We start from the raw sequence: 22,743 nt of genomic DNA on the forward strand, positions 1-22,743 counted from the left end.
AGATGTACCGTGGGAGCATTCTGATGGGCTGCATCACTGTCTGATATGGGGGGTGGGGGTGGGGGGGGGGTGGCTACTGCACAGGACTGCAAGAAGCTGCAGAGGGTTGCAAATTTAGTCGGCTCCATCTTGGGTACCAGCCTAAAACGTACCCAGAACATCTTCAAGGAGCAGTGTCTCAGAAAGGCAGCGTCCATTACTAAGGATCTCCAGCACCCAGGGAATGCCCTTTTCTCACTGTTACCATCAGGTAGGAGATACAGAAGCCTGAAGGCTCACACTCAGCAATTCAGGAACAGCTTCTTCTCCTCTGCCATCTGATTCCGAAATGGAAGTTGAACCCGTGAACACTACCATACATTTAAATATATATTCTGTTTTTGCATGATTTTTAATCTATTCAATATACATATACTGTACCTGATTTATTTATTTATTACAGATTACAGATAGATAGTTGGTGTTAGGGTTAGGAGAGATAGGAAAGGGTGTAAGGGTTACAGAGATACGGTGGCGTGTATTCACAGATGTGTAGTTACCCTCCCTTGGGGAAGAAAAGGAGGAGGACAAAAGAAGAGCAGGGTATAGAGTATTTTAGCATTCCGGAGCATTTTGGGGCGAGGTGGGACACAAAATTTGAAGAGGCCTTTCAATTGCTGAAGGAGCTGCTAACACAGCTGACTGCGCTGCCTTTTGCGGACCTCTGATTGCCGTATGTACTGCGTACGGATGCCAGCATAGAGGGCATAGGGGGTGGGCTGTATCTGGATCAGGGCACCGGGTTGAGACCTGTTGGCAGCCAGAGTCTATCACCCTCTGAGGAAAAACTATCCCACAAACAGGTTGGAGTTCCTGGCATGGAAATAGGCTGTAGTGGATAAGTTGAGTGACTACCTCTATGGTGCCAAGTTTGGGGTGCGGATTTCAGTTTGAAGTACCGACCGGGAAGTAGGAATATTTGTGCTGACGCTTTGTCCCAACGTGTGCATGAAGAGTTGGACAGGTACGAAGAGTGGGAGACTGTTCCTGCCCCGAGAGTGAAAGTCATGTGCCAGTTTTCCATCACGGTGAAGGCAGAGGGAAGGTATGGGCAGGATCGAATGGTAGATCAATTGGGAGCTTCTGATGAAGCCATTCCACAAGCTCACTGCAACCTGACTGCTGTGAAGACAAACCAGTTGCGGGAATTGAGTCCTGGGGAAGTGGCAGCTGTCCAATGAGATGACCCGGGCATTGGTACCATTTGGTCAGCTGTCGAAAAGGGAGTCATGGCCTGAGCGAAGAAGATGAAACACACTGCGGTGCCTACACTGTGAGCCAGTGGCTCAGATTGCAGTTGATGAACCAGATCCAACACCGGGTCATGTCGCCTCTGGACTGTCCATGGTATTCCCAGCTGTTTCTGCCTGAGAAGTATCAGAGGATTGCGTTGAAGTCACTTAATGATGCCTCTGGCCATTTGGGGATTGAAAAGACCAGTGGATTGCTCAGAGGTCGGTACTACTGGTCCCGAATGAGACTGGAGGTCGAAGAGTACAGCAGGTCGTGCTGTCGCTGCATACGGAGGAAGACATTGCCTGAGGGCCACTCCATGTGCGTGAACTTCCTGTCAATAGATTCAGATGCCAGCAACATGGCGGATGTCTTTGTCATTATGGATCACTACACCAGATATGCACAAGCTTTCCCTACAAAGGATCAGAGGGGATCCACGGTGGCCAAAGTGTTATGGGAGAAGAATTTCATGTATTATGGCCTCTCCAGGCGGATACGTAGTGATCAGAGTTGGGATTTTAAGAGTAGGCTCATATATGAGCTACTGAGCATACTTGGAGTCAGTAAATTGAGGACTACTCCTTATCATCCGTAGGGTGATCCCCAGCCCGAGAGGTTTAATTGGACCTTACTAGACATGCTCGCGATCTTGGAAATCAGCAAGAAGAACAAATGGTGTCAACAAGTGGAGTCTTGACGAAGGGTCTCAGCCCGAAACGTCGACTCTACCTCTTCCTAGAGATGCTGCCTGACCTGCTGCGTTCATCAGCAACTTTTATGTGTGTTGCTTGAAATTCCAGCATCTGCAGATTTCCTCATGTTTGCGGAGTCAACATATTAGACATTTGGTCCACTGCTACAACTGTACAGGAAACGAAGCTACCGGGTACTCACCGTATTAGCTGATGTTTGGGCGCGAGACGAGGTTACCTATCGACCTTTGTTTTGGGACTGGCAAGGAAGACCTACCACCGAAGACTTACCTGAAGTATGTGTCTGATATGAGAAGGCAGCTGAAAAAGGCTTATGAGTTAGCTGAGATCTTGGCTACCAAGCAGAACCAAGGAAATAAGAGTAGGTATAATCAAAAGGTTAGGTTCTCCCAACTCATGCTGGGAGACCGAGTCCTCATAAGGCGTTTGAGGCTACCTGGGAAGCATAAGTTAGAACACCGTTGGGCAGCTACCTATGTAGTGGAGAGTCAGATGCCAAACGTACCAGTTTTCTGAGTGAAATCAGAGGATGGGAATGGGCTGTCAAGATTCTCTATCAGAACGACCTACTGCCTCTGGTACAAGAGGTGCGAATTGACTCAGAGTCCGACTTGGATCCTACACCTAGTAAGAGGACTCTGCGCCTGAATGGGATACAGATTCGGAGGATGAGGAAATGGGGGTGTTGTATATGCTGCCTTTTGCTAACTTTCCACTGAGTGAAGAAGAGATTCCCAACCCTTCTCACGCTGAGACAGGTGAAATTGGGGGGACTATCTGTGGACAGGCTGAAGCGGGGCTCAGCCAAGGAGCAGAGGGATCCGAGCTGCAGGAGGGCACTGGAGGAGGCCTCGACAGGTAGACCAGCTGTACCCACGGTGTGTCGGAACCTGCAGAAGTAGATCGCAAGGCAAGGAGTTCTCAAAATATTAAGAGACCCCCAGATACGCTGGCCAATTTACCACTGGGGAAACAGAGTGCTACGGCTATCCCTCTAGTGAGATATATCACTACCCTTTTCAAATGGATTGGGGGTTCTGCCATCACAAAAGTATTTCTAAGGCGGTGTTATTAATAACGGGATGACAAATTACTTCAAAGATAAGCAGACATGACTATTTCGGGTGGGAGAGTATAATGTCCTCATTCACATAGTTCATATTTTTTCTTTGTTATGCTTTTATGTTCTCTGTGTAAGCTGCTTGTTTGGGTTACCGTTGAAGATAAGAGAGAGGAGAAATGTGTGCCATTCAATCAGGATGAACGGATTCAGGGGAGGTTTCTCCGGTGAGGGACACCAAGGTTGGGCTTGGCGTTTTTTGAGAGGGGAGAAGAGGAGACGCCGGAGAGAACAAGTTGGAGGAGTCGACCCGGAGTGGGGCCATGGTTCGATGAAGCCCGGGGATGTCAAAGGAGGATTGGAGAAGGGGAAACCATGAGCTCCAACTTGTGTACATTAGACCGTTCCATTTAAAACTGGCCCTTTCCTTTTATTTGTTCTTTCTTAACTAACCTTCTTGTCAAATTAGGAATTACAAAGCTAAATCTTTGAAGTTTATCTGCTGCACTGTCTGTTATTTCGTGGTACCTATTTGTTACAGGGTACCAACTCACACCGCGTCCACACGAAAAGGGGATGGGGGTGGGGTTTGACTTCAATTTCCCACGTTTGTCGGGGCTGGAGGGTGTCTTCCCTGCACTTACACAGCCGGTGGAACCAGAGTGTTACACGGAGGTAAGGTTGGGTGTATAGGTGACAGAGATAGGGCGCGATAGGGGTTACCGATATAGGGAGGGGTTTAGCGGTTACAGAGATAGGGCGCGATAGGGGTTACCGATATAGGGAGGGGTTTAGCGGTTGCAGAGATAGGGCGGGATAGGGGTTACCGATATAGGGAGGGGTTTAGCGGTTACAGAGATAGGGCGGGATAGGGGTTACCGATATAGGGAGGGGTTTAGCGGTTACAGAGACAGAATTGGGGATAGTGGATTACCGAGAACGGGAGGGGTGTAGGGGTTACCAAGATAGGGAGGGGTTTAGGGTTTACAGAGAGAAGGTGGGCAATAGCGGATTTCAGAGATAGGGAGGGGTGTAGTGTTTACAGAGGTAAGGAGGGTTGCAGGGGTTACACTGAGGGGTGTACGATTTACTGAGATGGGGAGGTGTGTTGGGGTTACAGAGAGAGTGAAGGGTGTAGTGGCTACAGAAATTGAGAGGTGATTAGGCGTTACTGAGAGAGAGGGTGTAGTGGTTCAAGTAATAGTGAGGAATGTAGGGATTACAGATAGAGGGTGAGTGTTATGGTTTACAGAGATAGGGAAGGTGTAGAGGTTACAGAGATATGGAGGCATGTAAAACTTAGAGATAGGGAAGGGTGTTGGGTTTACAGTAATAGGGCAGATTATCAGAGGTTACAGAAATGGGGATGGTTTGCTGGGGACACAGAGATAGGTAGGGCTGTAGGGGTTACAAAGATATGGAGACATGTAGGAGTTACAGAGGTCAGGAAGGGTGTAGGGGTTACAGAGATAGAGAAGGTTTCGGGGTTACAAGGGCTGGGAGCTCTGAAGGGGTTACAGAGATATGGATGGGTGTAAGAGTTTTTGAGATAGGGAGTAATTTAGGGATACAGATATAGAAACATAGAAAACTGACAGCACAATACAGGCACTTCAGCCCACAAATCTGTGCCGAACATATCCTGACCTTAGAACTACCTGGGCTTACCCATAGCCCTCTATTTTTCTAACCTCCATGTATCCATCCAGGAGTCTCTTAAAAGACCCTATCGTTTCCGCCTCCACCACCACTGCCGGCAGTCCATTCCACGCATTCACCACTCTCTGCGTAAAAAAAAACTTACCCCTGACATCTCCTCTGTACCTACTTCCAAGTACCTTAAAACTATGCCCTCTCATGCTAGCCATTTCAGCCCTGGGAAAAGCCTCTGACTATCCACATGATCAATGCCTCTCATTAGCTTGTACACCTCTGTCAGGTCACCTCTCATCCTCCGTCACTCAACTATTTTCAGAAGGCATGCTCGCCAATCCAGGAAACATCCTTGTAAGTCTCCTCTGCACCCTTTCTATGGTTTCCATGTCCTTCCTGTAGTGAGGTGACCAGAAATGAATACAGTACTCCAAGTATGGTCTGACCAGGGTCATATACAGCTGCAACATTACCCCTCGGCTCTTAAACTCTTAAACATTGAAGGCCAATGCTCTGTATGCCTTCTTAACCAAAGAGTCAACCTGCATAGTAGCTTTGAGATTCCTATGGACTCGGACCCCAAGATCCCTCTGATCCTCCACACTGCCAAGAATCTTGTCATTCATCCTATATTCTGCCATTATATTTGACCTACCAAAATCAACCACCTCACACTTATCTGGGTTGAACTCCATCTGCCACTTCTCAGCCCAGTTTTGCATCCTATCAATGTCCCACTGTACTCTCTGACAGCCCTCCACACTATCCACAACACTATCAATCTTTGTGTCATCAGCAAAATTTACTAACCCATCCCTCCACTTCCTCATCCAGGTCATTAATAAAAATCACGTCCCAGAACAGATCCCTGAGGCACACCACAGATCAGTGGCCTCCATGCAGAATATGACCCATCTACAACCACCCTTTTCCTTCTGTGGGCAAGCCAGATCTGGATCAACAAAGCAATGTCCCATTGGATCCCATGCCTCCTTACTTTTTCAATAAGCATTGCATGGCACACCTTATCAAATTCCTTGCTAAAATCCATATAGACTACATCTACTGCTCTATGCTCAGCAATGTGTTTAATGACATCCTCAAAAAGTTCATTCAGGCCCGTAAGGCAGACATGCCTTTGACAAAGTCATGCTGTCTATTCCTAATCATATTATGCCTCTCCAAATGTTCAGAAATCCTGCCTCTGGGGATGTTCTCCATCAATTTACCAACCACTGAAGTAAGACTCACTGGTCTATAATTTCCTGGGCTATCCCCACTTCCTTTCTTGAATAAGGGAACAACATCTGCAAACCTGAAATCCTTCAGAAACTCTCCCGTCCTCATTGATGAAGCAGAGATCATTGCCAGAGGCTCAGCAATCTCCTCCCTCACTTCCCACAGTAGCCTGGGGTACACCCCGTCCGGGCCCTGTGACTTATCCAACTTGATGCATTCCAAAAGCTCCAGTACATCCTCTTCCTTGATATCTACTTGCTCAAGCTTTTCTGTCCGCTTCAAGTCATCCATGCAATCGCCAAGATCCTTTCCCGTGGTGAATACTGAAGCAACGTGTTCATTAAGTATTTCTTCCATCTCCTCCGATTCCATACACGCTTTTCCTCTGTCATACTTGATTGGTCCTATTCTCTCACGTCTTATCCTCTTGCTCTTCACATACTTGCAAAATGCTTTGGGGTTTTCCTTAATCTTGTCCGCCAAGGCCTTCTCATGACCTCTGCTGGCTCTCCTAATTTCATTCTTAAGCTCTTTCCTGCTAGCCTTATAATCTTCTAGATCTCTATCATTGACCTTGGCGATTGTAAGCATGACTTACAGTGGATTGAAAACGTGAGCATATAGACATTAGCAAAGAGGATGTGCTGGAGATTTTGGAAAGCATCAAGTTGGATAAGTCATTGGGACCTGACGAGATGTACCTGAGGCTACTGTGGGAGACGATGGAGGAGATTGCTGAGCCTCTGGCAATGATCTTTGCATCATCAATGTGGATGGGAGAGGTTCGGGAGGATTGAAGGGTTGCAGATGTTGTTCTCTTGTTCAAGAAAGAGAGTAGGGATAGCCCAGGAAATTATAGACCAGTGAGTCTTACTTCATTGGTTGGTGAGTTGATGGAGCATATCCTGAGAGGAAGTATTTATGAACATTTGGAGAGGCATAGTATGTCTAGGAATGGTCAGGATAGCTTTGTGAAAGGCAGGTCGTGCATTACGAGACTAATTGAATTTTTGAAAATGTGACTAAACACATTATTGACGGTAGAGCAGTAGATGTGGTGTATATGGATTTCAGCAAGGCATTTGATAAGGTACCCCATGCAAAGCTTATTGAGAAAGTAAGGAGGCATGGGATCCAAAGGGACATTGCTTTGTGGATCCAGAACTGGCTTGCACACAGAAGGAAAAGTGTGGTTGTAGGCGGGTCATATTCTGCATGGAGTTTGGTGATCAGTGGCATGACTCAGGGATCTGTTCTGGGACCCCATCTCTTCGTGATTTTTGTAAATGACCTGGATGAGGAAGTGGAGGGATCGGTTAGTAAACTTGCTGATGACACAAAGGTTGCGGGTGTTGTGTATAGTGTGGAGGGCTGTCAGAGGTTACAGCCCGAGGGAATAGGGCACTCAAAGCTGCTCTGTGGTTAAGAAGGCATACGGTGTATTGGCCTTCATCAACAATGGGATTGATTTCAAGAGCCGTGAGATAATGTTACATCTATATAGGGACCTTGTCACACCCCACTTGGTCTCCTCACTATAGGAAGGATGTGGAAACTAAAGAAAGGGTGCACAGGAGATTTACAAGAATGTTGCCTAGATTGGCGAGCATGCCTTATGAAAATAGGTTGAGTGAACTTGGCCTTTTCTCCTTGTAGCGACGTAGGATGAGAGGTGACCTGACAGGAGTGTATAAGATGATGAGAGGCATTGGTCGTGTGGATAGTCAGAAGCTTTTTACCAGGGCTCAGATGGCTAACACGAGAGGACACCGTTTTAAGGTGCTTGGAAGGAGGTACAGAGGGGATATCAGGGTAAGTTTTTTTTACGCAGAGACTGGTGAGTGCGTGGAATGTGCTGCTGGCGAAGGTCGTGAAGGTGGATGTAATAGGGTCTTTTACGAGGCTCCTGGATAGGTACATGGAGCTTAGAAAAATAGAGGGCTATGGGTGGGCCAAAGGGTCTATATTGTGCTGTAAGTTTTCTGAATTCTTTGTTCTATGTTCTAAGTAACTATTTGCATCATTCTTTACTGTGGAGGACACTAGCAGTACGCCAGAAGTTTGAGAGTGTCAGGGGGCAGAAGTGAGCAGAGGTGCTATTACCAGAGAGAAGGTACTTGGCGAACTAGAAGGTCTGAAGGTAGTTAAGTCAGTTGGACCAGATAGACCACCCCAGCGTTCTGAAAGAGGCAGCTGAAGGTTGTGGAGTCATTAGTAATGATCTTTCACCGCTAAATTCTGGACTAGTTCAGAAGGATAGGGAAATTGAAAATGTCAGTCCACTCTTCAAAAAGGGATTGAGGCAGAAGAAAGGGAATTATGACCAGTTAACCTTACCTCTGTGAATGGTAAGATCTTGGATTTGATTAAGTATGTGGTTTTGGAGTACTTGGAAACACAAAGTAAAGCAGGCAAAAGTCAATATAGTTTCCTTAAGGAAAAATCTTGTCTGGCTGAATTCTTTAGGAAAGTAGTAAGCAGGACAGTCAAAAGAGAATCGGTAGATGTTGTATACATGGCATTTCATAAAGTCTTTGACAAGCTGCATCATATGAATCGGCCTAACACGACAAGAGCTGATAGCATTACAGGAAATGATGCTAGCATGGATAGAGCATTATCTGCCCGAAGACAAAAAGTGGGAATAAAGGGAGCATTTTCTGATTGGCTGCTGGTGACTAGCAGTGTTCCACAGGGGTCTGTGTAGGACCGCTTCTTATTTACATTGTATGTCAATAATCTGAAGGACAGAGTTGATGGCTTTAAGGCGAAGTTTGCGGATGATATGAAGATAGGTGGAAAGGCAAATCATGTTGAGGAAGCTGGGAGGTTGCAGAAGGACTTAGACAGTTTCGGTGAATGGGCCAAGAAGTGGCCGATGGAATATAGTGTCATGACATGTATGGTTCTGCACTTTGGCAGAAGGAATACAAGCATAGACTATTTTTTAAATGGTGAAAAAATTGAAAAATCCTAATTGCAACGGGAATTGGGAGTCCTCGTACTGGATTCCCTAAATGTTCATTTGCAGGTTGAATCGGTGGTGAGGAAGGTAAATGTAATGTTAGAGGACTTGAATATAAAAACATGCCATGGTCCAGTCCGTGACGTCCAGATTCCGGTTCACGGTCCGGTCCATTGATCCTTATTCCAGGTTTACCAGTTTTCCATTGTCCTGTGTGTGCCTTAATTGAGGCACATGATTCTCATATTGGGTTGGCTACATAAACAGCTCCTGGGTTCAGCTTCAGTTGCTGGACTGTTCCCTTCCCTCCCCTTCCCCTTCCTCCTGAAGCCTTGCCTGCTACCTTCGCCTGAAGCCTCGCCTGCTACCTTCGTCTGAAGCCTCGCCTGCTACCTTCGCCTGAAGCCTCGCCTGTAACGCCATCAGGTTCAACCGCCAGGGCAAGATCGGGGCCTTTCTGTGTCTAGATAAGGAACTGTCTTTCGCTGTTTGAAACTGTCTCGTTGTGTTCTCGCCTTCGCTAGGTAGGTCCGGCCGTTTGCCACTACCTTGAGTGGAGATCTGTCTCTCAGTGCTCTGTGTATGAGTCCCGGCCCTACGTCCCGCTCCCTAGGAAGGTTCCTGTCTCTGTGTAGAGCCCTGCCCAAAATCCTGTTCCCAAGGAGGGGTCCAGGCTATGTGTTCCATGTTCCTGTCTCCCTCGACCAAGGCTCTGCATTCCTGTCTCCCTCGAACAAGTGAAGGCTTCGTGTTCTCATCCTGTCCATCTGCCTCGCCCAGCCCAGTGCTGGGTTCCCTCACCCTTTGCTGGGGTTCCCGCGTCCTGTCCAAGCCACGTCCAAGAACCTCGCCCTGTCCAAGCCATGTCAAAGAACCTTGTCCTGTCCAAGTCAAGGCTTTGCGTTCTTGTCCTGTCCACATACTTCGTCCTGTGCAGGAGTTCCATGTCCAGTTCTGTAGCCACGTTCTGTCCTTGCCAAGATCCTAGTCCTGAGTCCCAGCCTAGACCTGGGTTCTGGTTCCGAGTCAAGACCCAGGTTCCGAACCCGAACCAAGACCCAGGTTCTGGGTCCACATTGAGGCTCTGGTTCCAGAGTTCAGTCTCACTAGTCCAGGCTCTTTGTTCCTAGACTCTCGTCCCGGTTCCTTGTCCATATCCTAGCCCAGGCCCTGCATCCTAGTCTTGTCCAGGGCCTGTGTCATGTCCAGCGTCCTTTCTTCCCCACTTCCCTTGCTTTCTTGACACTCCGAGTTCTGTTCCTAGTACTTCAGTGTCTGTGTCTTGCATTTGGGTCAGCTCCCAGCCAGGGCCGGATTTAGTGGGGCCAGTGCCCCTGGGCTGGAGGCCCTGATGGGCCCCTGCTGACACCATAAAATGCTGCTACACCAGGCAGAAAAAAAGGCAAGAACAAGAGCAAAGGTCGTACTGGTCTAAATATGAAAGCTGTGGATCAAGACATTGGTTTAGTGCAATACGTAGGCTATGAGCTTGCAGACCTTAAGAGGGAGGACAGAAAGTAATGCAGACTCTTAGTTTGAAGGACAGCATATAAACAACTCAAAATTGAACTAGGCTTAGTTGGCTTAGTAAAATTATGAGGGTGACGAAGTACGATGTACCCAATCTTAACTCTTTATTTAGCTATTGCTGCACATACCATAGGCCTTATTTCTCAAACAATGCCAAAGCATTTTTATCCGGGTATTTTTCTCAACCGTGTGTTCTGAGAAAGTAAAATGGAAATGAGAGACAAAAAGGCCAAGAGAGATGGCACGATGGCAAACTGGGAAACTTGACAATACTCCAACAATCATTTTGAAAAATGAGATCTAGCACATACTAACCTATTGCTGTGCTGTGTGGCTTGCAGAGTAAAGACTACTTATTACCTACTAAGTTTGGAAAACAGTCAACTATTAGCCCATTGCCACAAAAACAGGAACAGCACTGACACGCAAGCGTAGATGTTTACAAAATCAGATGCATGTTTTTCAAAATTAAAGCCTAGTTCTTCTGGATTTCTTCGCAGCAAAGCCCTTGAGCAGATCACTAAAATCCAGTTTCCCAACAAGATCACTTTCAAGTGGCATCAGAGTAAGATGACTCAGCCTGTCCTGTCCTATTGTGGATCTGAGCCGATTTTGTAGCCTGGGAAAAAGTACACACTCAGGACAACAAATACTTTTTTTCGGGTTTTAATTCCTTTATCTGTTTTAGATGTTGAAGTGCCAGAAGAGGGTCTCAAAACAAAACGAACGAATTTACAAGCAGTTTTTGCCGTTACAATCTCAGTTCAACTTCTGATCCACACCCTTGTGTATGGACGGAATTGCGTATGCAGTATAAAAATGCATCAAGCAAAATGCACCAAACTAATACGGTACCAATACGGTAGTGGCAATTCTACTTGGCTGGTGAGGAACTTTGCCCAAGCCACGCGATCCAGCGTCGAGTCATCTACTCGAGAAAATCTTTCCTCACCAGGCCTAGCATTACCCGGATGGATGCCTAAGTATACTTTTAGCGATACTGAATAATATTCGATGGTCACCCGGTTACACCTATGTAGTTGCCGTTATTAGGCCTGTCAAATATGTCACTGGAGCCTTGGATAGCCAGTTCCCTCTCGACCAAAAATTTCACAACCACCAACACTCTTCTCAATACGTCGGTCCAGTAACACACTCTGACTCGAACTGTTTTTGCAGTTCGTATCTATTCTTCCGCGGTCAGACGCTAGTGTAGCGTAGGTCAGTATCGTTTCCCTGCGGTGTTTGCTATTTTCATGCTCTCCTATGCGCTCAGCGGCATGTTTCCAGTTGCTAAGCAAGTTTTGAAGATGGACTGACAGCTACCATCACTGAAGATGCGGCATGCAAAACAAAACTCACAGCCGGTGGAAAGGGAAATACAAGAGCCATTGCCTTGATATGTACTCACCACTGACGAGCTTGCGTTTGAAGTGAAATGTAGAGAAAAAATGTCTCTGCTGTTTGTATACCTGTTCCAAAGCATTGATATCCACATCCTTATTCTGGTAGGACTCTGGCCCTTTTTTAGCCCAGTATGCTCAGACTGAATCATCTAACGTTTCCTTTCCCCAGCGAGCAGGATCAGTGCTGTAAGGATCCTCAGTAGCGGTAATGTTAACATTAATGGCGACCCGACTTGGTTGTTCGGAGGCCTCTGTGGTTGGAAATCCCAAAGTCATGCTGCCTCTTCAACGTTAGCTGCTGACTGTGGCAAGGACGGTGGTCCTGTGCTAACGCTGGTGCTAGCACTAGCTGTTGAACAAGTCTCCATTTGTCCACTGGTCTCAGACTGTGACAAGAGCGATGGTACTGCTGTATCATCGAGAACAGGTTTAAAAAATTCTGTCAATTTCAATGTCTTTTTAAATGCTTCTTTCTCAAGGTCCTCTTTTTCTGTTTCTTTTTTCTTTTCTGTGCTCCACTCTCATATTTTTTTTTGTCCGCCATGATGATAGCTACCTGTTTTGGGCTCCTCTGCAGATCGGGCCCCTGGGCTGCAGCCCAGCCTAGCCCTGGCTAAAGTCTGGCCCTGCTCCCAGCATCCCCGTTATGACAAAGCAAGGATGTAATGCTGTACATAAGGCAAAGGTTGCTAGGTTTCTGAAGGTGTGAAAGGTTACAGGGAGATGGCTGGGGTTAAAAGGGAAATGGATCACCATGACGAAATGACACAACAGACTAAATAGGTCAAATAGTCTAATTGTGCTTGTTTGCCTTATGGTCCAATGGAGTTAAATTCCAATCGCCATTCAACGAGCTGCCCTAATGAACTTGGATATCCTTCTCCACTATCCACACCACCAAAAATTTTGGTGTCATCCACAGATTATTAACAATATTAAGGACATTGTTATTCAGATATTTGTGAAGTGTATATGTTTCAATACATCACACTATTCATTTCCCTTAATTCCTTAGCCTTCACGATGTCTTCCGCAGTGAAAAAGAGATGGGAAATATTCAGATGGGAAACTATCATTCATCTCCTCTGGTTGCACTACCCCATTTATACTGAAGGGGATATATTACCTCTCCAGTTATCATCTTTTTTTTTCCTCCAATCCTGTTGAAGGTTCACAACCTGAAATGCCGACTATACTCTTCCCCATGGACGCTGCCTGCTCTGCTGAGTTCCTTCAGCATTTTGAGTGTCTTCATAGTTACCATAGTTTCTTAAATTACTTGTAGATTGTTATGATTCCCGTTTATCTTATCTGCCAGAGAGGTTATGTCCTCTTTTTTCTCCTACATACTGATCAATTCAATGTGTTGAAGAGCAGGAGAGTGAGAGAGAGACTTTTCTGCGCCTAGAATAGGAAAGTATTTGCTCTTCGAGACAAAGTCTGTCATTTAAAAATGGACCCCTTGCGACAGCGAATTTTCCCCACACCAGTCTACCACCTTCACAAGCGGCAGTTAGTAATGAGAAATGCTCATGAAATTTAAATTAATAAACCTTTTTGAAATGTGCTCATGTGCTTCATGTGATTTCAGCGACCATTAAGACATCTACAGTCCCATGCTGAGACCAATATTTTCCTTTTCACTTGTGGGTAAGGATTAATTGAAAATTTGGCTCAACCTCTAAAACTGAGATGGATCCCTAAAAGACCTGCACTCGCTCTACAGTCCATCCTCGAATCCTCGAGTGAGCGCACCTCTTTACCGAACCTCCTGGACTGTTCGCACTCGCATTACCACCCGTCCTCCAGTGAGCGCATCCGCATTACCGTCCGCCATTGAGTGAGCGTACCCTTATTACCGGCCTTCCTGGAGTGGGTGCCCCGTCATAATTGCCACTTCTGACCTTTTGCAATAGCAGGAACATTACAGACCCTCCTGGGTTATCATCCTTTCTGAAGTGCGCACACCCGTATTACCGCCTCCAACCCCCCACCCCCCCCCCGCCCCGTGAAGTCACACCAGCTCTATCTTCCCTCTGGAGTAAGCGTACCTCTTCTATTGGTAATGCTGTCCTTTACCAGAGCACAACGTGTACACAAGTCTAGGACCTAGACTATAGTTTCTGTGGTTGGCGAAGAACCTGTGTTAACAGCAGATTTCTAACTGACAAAATGCTGGTGGAATTCAGTAGGTCAGACAGCATCTATGAAAGGAAATAAACAGTCAGCATTTCAGGCAGAGGCACTTCAGCAGGACTGAAAAGTAAGGGGGCTGAAGCTGGAATATAAAGTTTAGGGGAAGGGAAGGAAGGGCAGGTGATAGGTGAGACCAGGTATGGTGGATGGGGGAGGAGGAATGCAAAGAGAATGGTGATACATGGAAAAGGTGAAAAAGAAGGAATCCGATAGGAGACAAGAATGGACCATGGGAGAAAGAGGAGGAGGAGGTCAACAAAAATGAGAGCCGGCGAGGAGAAGAGAAGAGCAAGAGGGTAACCAGAATATTGAATGGAAAAGAAAAGGGGTGGAAGAGGATTCCAGATCAGGTAAATTGGGACAATTTGCTTAAAATATCAACCACATTTTTGCAGTGGTCTGTTTATATCTGTGTAGTATATGCCTAAAGTATATGCAGGGAATGGAGGAGAGAAAGTGTATAGCTGATGAGAGAGTGCACAGAGCAGGAGAGCATGTACAGGGGAGAGGGGAGAGTGCATACGGGAAAGTGGAGAAGAGTGCACTGGGAGCAGGAGAGAGGATATGCAAAAGGAGAGGGAAACTGCATGTGTGGGGATGAAACGAGTGCGCAAAGTCAGCCGGGGAAAGAACAAGCTGGGAGGAAGAATGAATGCACACCATGGAGGTGGGGGTGGGGCGGAAGCTGAGACAGGAAAGGGCACAGAGACAGAGAGGGAGGAAGTATACAGAGAGGAAGAAAGATAAGCAGAAAGAAATGTTGCAGAAAGAGGGCGCAAGGAAACCTCACACTAAGGGTTTATCATGGGATAATTGTAGCTGGACTTGAGCTCGCTGTACAGATCCCAATCTCCAGCACACAGTTCCTAGGTGGAACGAGACGAGACAACAGTTGCAGAGGTAGATTTAACACCCTCCCTGCGAGCCCATGAATGCTACACCTGCACCTCACCATTCTGCTCCTCCTGCACTCGCCCTCCCCTTGCTCTGCACCAGCAGCTGACGGCTCTTTGCTACAAAAGGACTCCTAGAGTTTTTGTGCACAGCAATATCCCTCTGTATGAGACATTGATTGAAAGTAATTTCGGGCCAAAGATTCCAGGAAGAGCTACCCATTTCCTCTCCCCTGAGTAGGGAGAAGTGCTAGGACCAGCTGTGGGATCTTTAATATCCACTCAATATTAGTAACCTTTTGGAAAATAGGTGCCACACACAATGAAACACTGTTCCTTAATACTACAGCATTCCCTCAGTAGTGTCCCTTCCGCACTGTGGCATTCTCCAACACTGTCCCTTTCACACTGTGACACTCTGTAAGCACCCTTCCACATTGTGAAACTGCCTCTCTGACAATGTAGCACTCTCTCAGCACTGCCCCTTTCACACTGTAGCAGTCTGTCGTGGAAATTTGCCCTTAGTCAGGTGAAAAGAATACTCCTGAGTATCGTTTCGGGACCTTTACTTGCTTCCAAGGAGAGAGAGAGAAAGAGAGAGAGAGCTCGTCTCCCCCACCTCCTGACTCCGCTCTCCTGTTACAATAACATCCTTTTATACAGTTCAGCATCACAGCAGACTTATAATATATCCAATCATTTTATAGAAATACTACCACACTTTAACAATTTTTTTTAGATTATGAAGACACATAGTCCTCTTTTATTGTCATTTAGTAATGCATGCATTAAGAAATGATATATTATTTCCTCCAGTGTGTTATCACAAAACACAGGACAGACCAAGGCTGAAAGAACTGACAAAACCACATAATTATAACACATAGTTACAACAGTACAACAATACCGTAACTTGATGAAGAAGTCCATGAGCACAGTAAAAGTTCAAAGTCTCTCACCCACATCTCACGCAGACGGGAGAAGGAAGAAAAACTCTCCCTGCCATGCCGACCACAGTCCGACTCTGAGTCATCCGAAAACTTCGTGCTCTGATCAGCTCTCCGACACTGAGTACTGAGCGCCATCTCTGTCCGAACGATTCAACCTCCTTCTCGGTCGCCAAAAGCAGGCAAAGCCGGGGATTTTGAGGCCTACCCTCTGAAAGATTCCCGACCATACAGTAACTACAGCGGCAAATGAGTGTTTCAGAAATTTCTCCAGAAGTTCCTCTGTGCTTTCACGTCCATTCTCCATCAAATTAGAATTGTCCACGGCCCCTATTTAACAGATACGATCATTTTTCACCGGAGGGCTGTTCACTAAAAAAATAGAGAGAAAGGAGCAGTTACAAGTTAAACTATCTTGCAGAGCTGAACACATTAGCTCTTGTTTCTGGGGTCGTTTTTCCTATTCACATTTATATTCTTTTAGGGATTCTATCTCTGGGAAGGGGCCTCATAACCCTCACGAAAAGGGAGCATTTTCAGATATTCATCCTCATCATGGCTACCACTACTATCCTATTCTTCCTCTCCTTTCCGAGAGCTTCCAGGCCGTCCAGTTGGTCTTAGTACATACAAGGGGGCTAGAGTCATCGAGCTCTGTCCTCTGGAGTGTAGTAGGACACAGAGGAACCTCATGACCAGTACGTAAATTACCACAATTACAAGTATTATCCTGTAATGTACCAGCATCCTCCACCAATTTCCAAATGGCTGCCATTCTCTCCCAGATGGGTTATAGTTGTGGAACTGCCCCCCCACTGTTTTATCTTAGTCACTGATCTCTTAATGTAGTCTGCAAGATTAGTGATGTTTTCTGATTCGTCTGCTGCAACATTCCTGCCTCTATGATAGCGCAAATTCCCCCTTTCTCAGCCTGCAGGAAATCAAAGACCATTCTGTTCTGCACAGCCACCTTTCTCAGGGCTACAGTCTCTACCGTGACAGCCTTTAGAGTCTGTTCAGTTCCACGTAGCCCCTCCGCTGGTGCATTTGCCAGATTCTCAAGGGCAACGGCCGTATTGATCAATTCTCTGGCCGTCTTCGCGACCCCATAACAGCCAACTGCTATCATCCAATATTGCTCCTTTTCAGAGATTGCCCCCTTCTTGTTTCTGCTGTTCACGTTTTTCCAATTTGGGGGGTCTCTTAGAGAGGGATACTACAAACCCAGGGTAACAACAACCATATTAGTCATTCTTTGCCATGGATAAGCTTGCTCCCCACAGATCCAAAAGGTGTTGTTTGGTAGAGGGAGAGGGGGAAAGAATGTAGTACTATAGTGACTGGTCCAATTATTTTTTATTTCCTTGCACTTACTCCATCTTGCCTTCCATAGCCCATTCTCCTTACTTCATCAGATGTCTCCTCTCTGTCTACATTGTTACGTAACTGGCAACAATGAATATCAACCGAGACAGGTTATATAAAAACAACCAAACATTTATTAAACACGGATAAACGATAAGGTAAAAAAAACAAACAAAAACTTTAACCGGAAGTTAACCGATATGCAGCCGTTCAACAAATTGACACTCGGCACTGGTTCTTAAAGTGTTAAAACAGTTCTTAAAGTGATAAAGTCAAATATAGTTCTTAAAGCGATAAATTCGAAAGTCCAACAGATTTATACGTTCAATTGGGAGAGACTTCTCTGGAGAAGGATTTCTTCACAGACATGACTTTCCTGCTGGTTCTGTCCACAGGATTCACGATGCCAAAAATAAACAGTTTAAAACAACTGACCTTAAATTCTTCTAGAGAGAGGGCAAACCTTTGCATGAACTCCTTGCTCTTTTTGGCAAGCGTTATCTGTGATGCAGGTCGCTACTCCACCAACGAAGACTCAATAAGGTCGATCCTTTGTTAAACTGCCGAACGATGTCAACTCCTCTCGATCCTTGGATCCTGTACTTCGATAAATTCTTCACTCTCCCTTCTACTGTTGGAATTGAATAAATCAACACATCCAGCAAAAATTTCCAGTCCAATAATATGGTATCTGGCAATAGAATGCAATACAATGTTTTAAAAACAAACACGCAACAGAAATGGAGACACAGCACGTTGTACCTGGAAATCTGCAAACTGAAAACCAACTGCGTCATCTGGGTTGACCCTTATATAGCCATGGTGCACATGTCATCACGTGGCCTCACATCGACGGAAGAATCACATCAGGTGCCCCCCAAGAGACCATTACATCATTCTCACAAAGAAAAGCACAGATCTCCTTGAGCATGTAACACCTCCCTCCAAAATAAATGGTCACTTAAAGAACAAAATTTTAACAATTTGTACAAAAAAATACAAAGGTATAATATTTACAAAATACACAATATATACAATCTTATCTTTCAGCCCTTTACAAACTAATGTACAGTAGGAGTGTTACAAATGTTAGAATACCACTCTGAAAAAAAAACATTTCATTGTACATTTAGCATCTAGACAAACAATCAGCGATCACATTGTCTTTACCCTTAATATGAGTGATCAAAATATTGTACTCCTGTAACATTAGACTCCTATTTAATAATCGTCTATTTTTGTTTTTCATCTTACCCAAAAACACTAATGGATTGTGATCGGTATAAACTGTGAGTGGTTTATGAGTAGTACCAACATACACTTCAAAATGTTGTAAAGCCAAAACAAGAGATAACAATTCCTTTTCTATTGTTGAGTAATTTCTTTGATGGGCATTAAATTTCTTAGAAATATAAGCTACCGGATGATCAACTTCATCACCATTATCTTTTTAAAGTAACACTGCTCCTGCAGCTTCATCACTATCATCTACAGCTAACAAAAATGGTTTTTCAAAGTCAGGAGATTCAAGTACAGGTTGACTACATATTATAGCTTTCAATTTATCAAATTCTTCCTGACATGATCTGTCCAAACAAACTTCTCATTTTTCTTCAAGAGATTAGTTAACGGAAGAGCAATATTTGCAAAATCCTTACAAAATTTTCTTTAATATCCTACCATACCCAAGAATCTTCTGGGAGTTTTTCTACCAGTTGTAGTGGGTACTTCTAAAACTGTCTGAACTTTCTCCTGAACAGGTGCTAATTTTCCCTGACCCACAACATAACCAAGGTAAGTATCTGTGGAATGACCAAATTCACCTTTAGCTAAGTTCATAGTTAAGTTAGCTTTTGAAAGTCTCTCAAATAGTTTCTCCACCGCTGTAATATGTGCTTTCCACGTATTATTCCCTGTAACCAAATCATCAATTTAGGCATCTGTATCTTTTAATCCCTGAATCACGCTATTAATCATCCTCTGAAAAGTACCTGGTGCATTCTTCATCCCAAATAGAAGAACATTATATTCATATAACCCAGATGGGGTTACAAATGCTGAAATCTCTCTACCTCTATCCGTCAATGGAACACACCAATAACCTTTTAACAAATCAATTTTTGTAAGGAAGTTGGCCTGTCCAACTTTATCCACACAATCATCAACCCTAAGGATTGGATAAGCATCAGTTTTTGTCACAGCATTCACCTTTCTGTAATCCGTACAAAACTTAATACTATGGTCTGGTTTAGGCACTATAACACACGGTGAACTCCAATTCAAATTAGAATGTCTAATAATATCATTCTCTAACATATACTTAATTTCCTGTTCAGCAAGTTCACATTTTTCCCTGTTCATTCAATCCGGCTGTTGTTTTATGGGTTTTGCATCTCGAGCATCTACATCATGTGTAGCTACGGTGGTTCTTCTAGGGACGTCTGGAAATAAATCTCCATATTTAAAAATTAACTGTTTCATCTGCCCTCTGCTCTAGCTGTAAATGAGCTAATTTTTCATCAATATTTTTGAATTTGGTAACCTGGCTGAAATAATGTTGGTTTTAAAATGAGTTTCAGATGACCCCTCTATTAAATTTTCATCAAGATCAGACTCATTATTGATCACAACAGTCACAGTAGCAACCTCTCTCTCATAATACGGTTTTATCATATTTATATGACTCAGCTGTGTCGTCTTTCTCCAATCTGGGATTTTTACCACGTAATCGACATCATTTACCTCAGATTTAATCTCCTAAGGACTATGGAATTTGGCTTGTAATGGGTTCATTTGCACTGGGGAAAGAACCAACACCTTATCTCCAGGCTTAAATGACCTTATCCCAGCTTCCTTATCATACCACGTCTTCATCTTCTCTTGAGCTAACTTCAAATTTTCCTTGGCCAAGCTACAAGCTTTATACAATCTGTCTTTAAATTTCAAAACATAATCCAGCAAATTTGTGTGTACTTCTTTATTAATCCACTGTTCCTTCAACAAGGCCAAAGGTCCTCGAACTATATGTCCAAACACAAGTTCAAAAGGACTAAAACCTAATGATTCCTGTACTGCCTCGCTTACTGCAAAAAGTAGTAAATGTATACCTTCATCCCAGTCCTTTTCACTTTCTACACAATATGTCTTAATCATAGTTTTTAATGTAGAATGAAACCTCTCCAAGGCACACAATAGTTAATAAATATTGATGTCCAGTTTTAGTTTTTGGCAAAGGACCTACACAGCATACAATGATTTTTGAGAACGGCTCACTAAATACAGGAATTGGTTGCAGTGGGGCCACTGGAGTAACCTGATTAGATTTACCCACAATTAGTCCTGTATGACATGTTCTACAAAATGTTGCCACACCTTGGTTAAACCAGGCCAATAAAAATGTTTAGAAACTTTGTTCATAGATTTCTTTACCCCTAAATGACCACCCAAAGGAATACTATGAGCCATAGTTAAAATCTGATTTCAGTAAATTTTAGGAACTACTACCTGATGATTAACTTCCCATTCCTCACTAGCAGGAATTGTAGGCCACCTCCACTTCCTCATTAATACCCCCTTTTCAAAATAATATCCAACTGGTACTTTTTCAATTTCACTATCTGGAAGAGCTTGTTCTCTTAATTTAACTATCTCAGGATCTCTACCCTGCTCTGCTATCATCTCCTTCTGAGATAAAGGCAAATCTTCCTGGTCAGACTTACCACCAAAATCCTGATCAAATAATGTAGGTAAGAAAGTTTCTGATACATCCTCAAAATTCGAATCGTGATTGAACTGTCATGGGTAACAACCTCATTCTTTACATCAGTCTTTTTAGCCATACCTCTTGTTACAACACAGGAAGAATCTGTGTTAGAATCCCTCTGTGGTTCCTCAGAATTTGAATTTATTGTCAAATGCACTTCAGGAAAAGCTTGTCCACCTGCTAAATCATTCCTAACAAAAGATAAACATCATTCACAGGTAAACTGGATTGTAGGCCTACTTTAACAACCCCTGTGACTAATCCTGACCTTAAATTTACTCTATGTAAATGTACTGGCATCAGGGCACTCCCTATTCCGCTTATATAATTTACCTCAGCAATGTCAGACTCATCACTAAACTTTAGCACACTGTCTAATATTAGTGATTGCGAAGCTCCAGTATCTCTAAGTATCCTTATTGGTACTGCATTGGATCGTTCTTTCAAGGATACAAATCCTTCTGTTATAAAAGCCTCATATCCCTTTGTAACTTTGTCAGACTCTGACTCATCTTCATTAGTATTTTCTAAACCCTGTGGCTTTACAGGTTTTTCAATATGCTGCACACAAGCATCTGGGACCACTTTCTCTTTCCTTTTCAATCGGAAGCAATTAGCTACTACATGTCCAGGTTTCTTACAATAATTACAAATAATACTAAAATGTCTTTCCTTCACAGGCCTCCCTTCATCCTTACTTTTCTTACTAACTTCAGATTTACTTTCTAGTTTACCTTGACTCTCTGTGCTGTTTTTCCTTTTAAAAAATTTACCTGGAGAAAATTTATTCCTGTGAATTAAAACATACTCATCAGCTAATTTAGCAATCTCCTGCAATGTAGCACTGTCCCGTTCACTTAAGTATGTTCTCACTTCAACAGGAATGCTTCTTTTAAATTCCTCCTGCAAAATCAACTCTTTTAATTTATTATACTCCCCATTCACATTTATAGAGGAAACCCATCTCTCAAAACAAACAGATTTCTCATAGGCAAATTCCACATAAGTTTTTTCCACCGATTTCTTCAAACTTCCGAATCTTTCTCTATATGCTTCCGGAACCATCTCATATGCCTTTAATATGTGCTGCTTAACAATATCATAATTCAGTGCTTGCTTAGCATCTAAAGCTGTATAAACTTGTTGTGCCTGGTCTTTAATTACACTTTGTAACATCACTGGCCATTGGTCTTCGGCCACTTTAAACTCAGCAACTGTTTCAAAATGTTGGAAATATTTGTCCACTTCAGCTTCACTAAATGGAGGAGCCAAAATAACCTCACGACTAGCAATAAACTGTTTTGTAGAACCAGAAGGCTGACTCCCGGACTTTAATTTCTGCATCTCTAGCTCAAATTTCCTTTGGTTTTCAGCTTCTCTTTCTTTAAATTCCCTTAATTTAATAGCCTCCATAGCCTCGAATTCCTTCTGTTTATTTACAGCTTCTAACCGACTCTTTTCCAAATCACCTTCTAATTGCTTTAACTTTATTTGTTCAAGATGTAACTGCATTTTCAGATTACTCATTGGAAACTTATCTAACACCACCTCATCAAATAACTTCAAAGTAATATAATGTTCAGCAATTTTTCTTCGTATAAAAGCCTTGGTGGAATTCCTCGTAATTCCTTTAATATCCAACTTCCTAGCAATCTCCAATACCTCAGGTTTTCTTGCATTCTCTAAAGACCCCGAGTCAGGCGTCTCCAAAAATCCATTAATATCCATTGTTGTCGAA

At 44.0% G+C, this 22,743-nt stretch overlaps 1 protein-coding gene across 1 annotated transcript in view; it reads right to left on the reverse strand.

Moving 5' to 3' along the window:
* LOC134350886 (myeloid cell surface antigen CD33-like) overlaps nt 1-21,185 on the reverse strand; it is a 59,919-nt gene extending 38,734 nt beyond the window's left edge. Inside the window, exon 1 of the transcript XR_010019027.1 lies at nt 15,890-21,185. The gene's annotated coding sequence lies outside the window, so the exon portion shown is untranslated. The remainder of the gene's footprint in view (nt 1-15,889) is intronic.
* Between the last annotated feature and the right edge of the window lie 1,558 nt (nt 21,186-22,743).

The sequence above is a fragment of the Mobula hypostoma genome, chromosome 8 (genome assembly GCF_963921235.1).
Source record: "Mobula hypostoma chromosome 8, sMobHyp1.1, whole genome shotgun sequence".
NCBI classification, from domain to species: Eukaryota; Metazoa; Chordata; class Chondrichthyes; order Myliobatiformes; family Myliobatidae; genus Mobula; species Mobula hypostoma.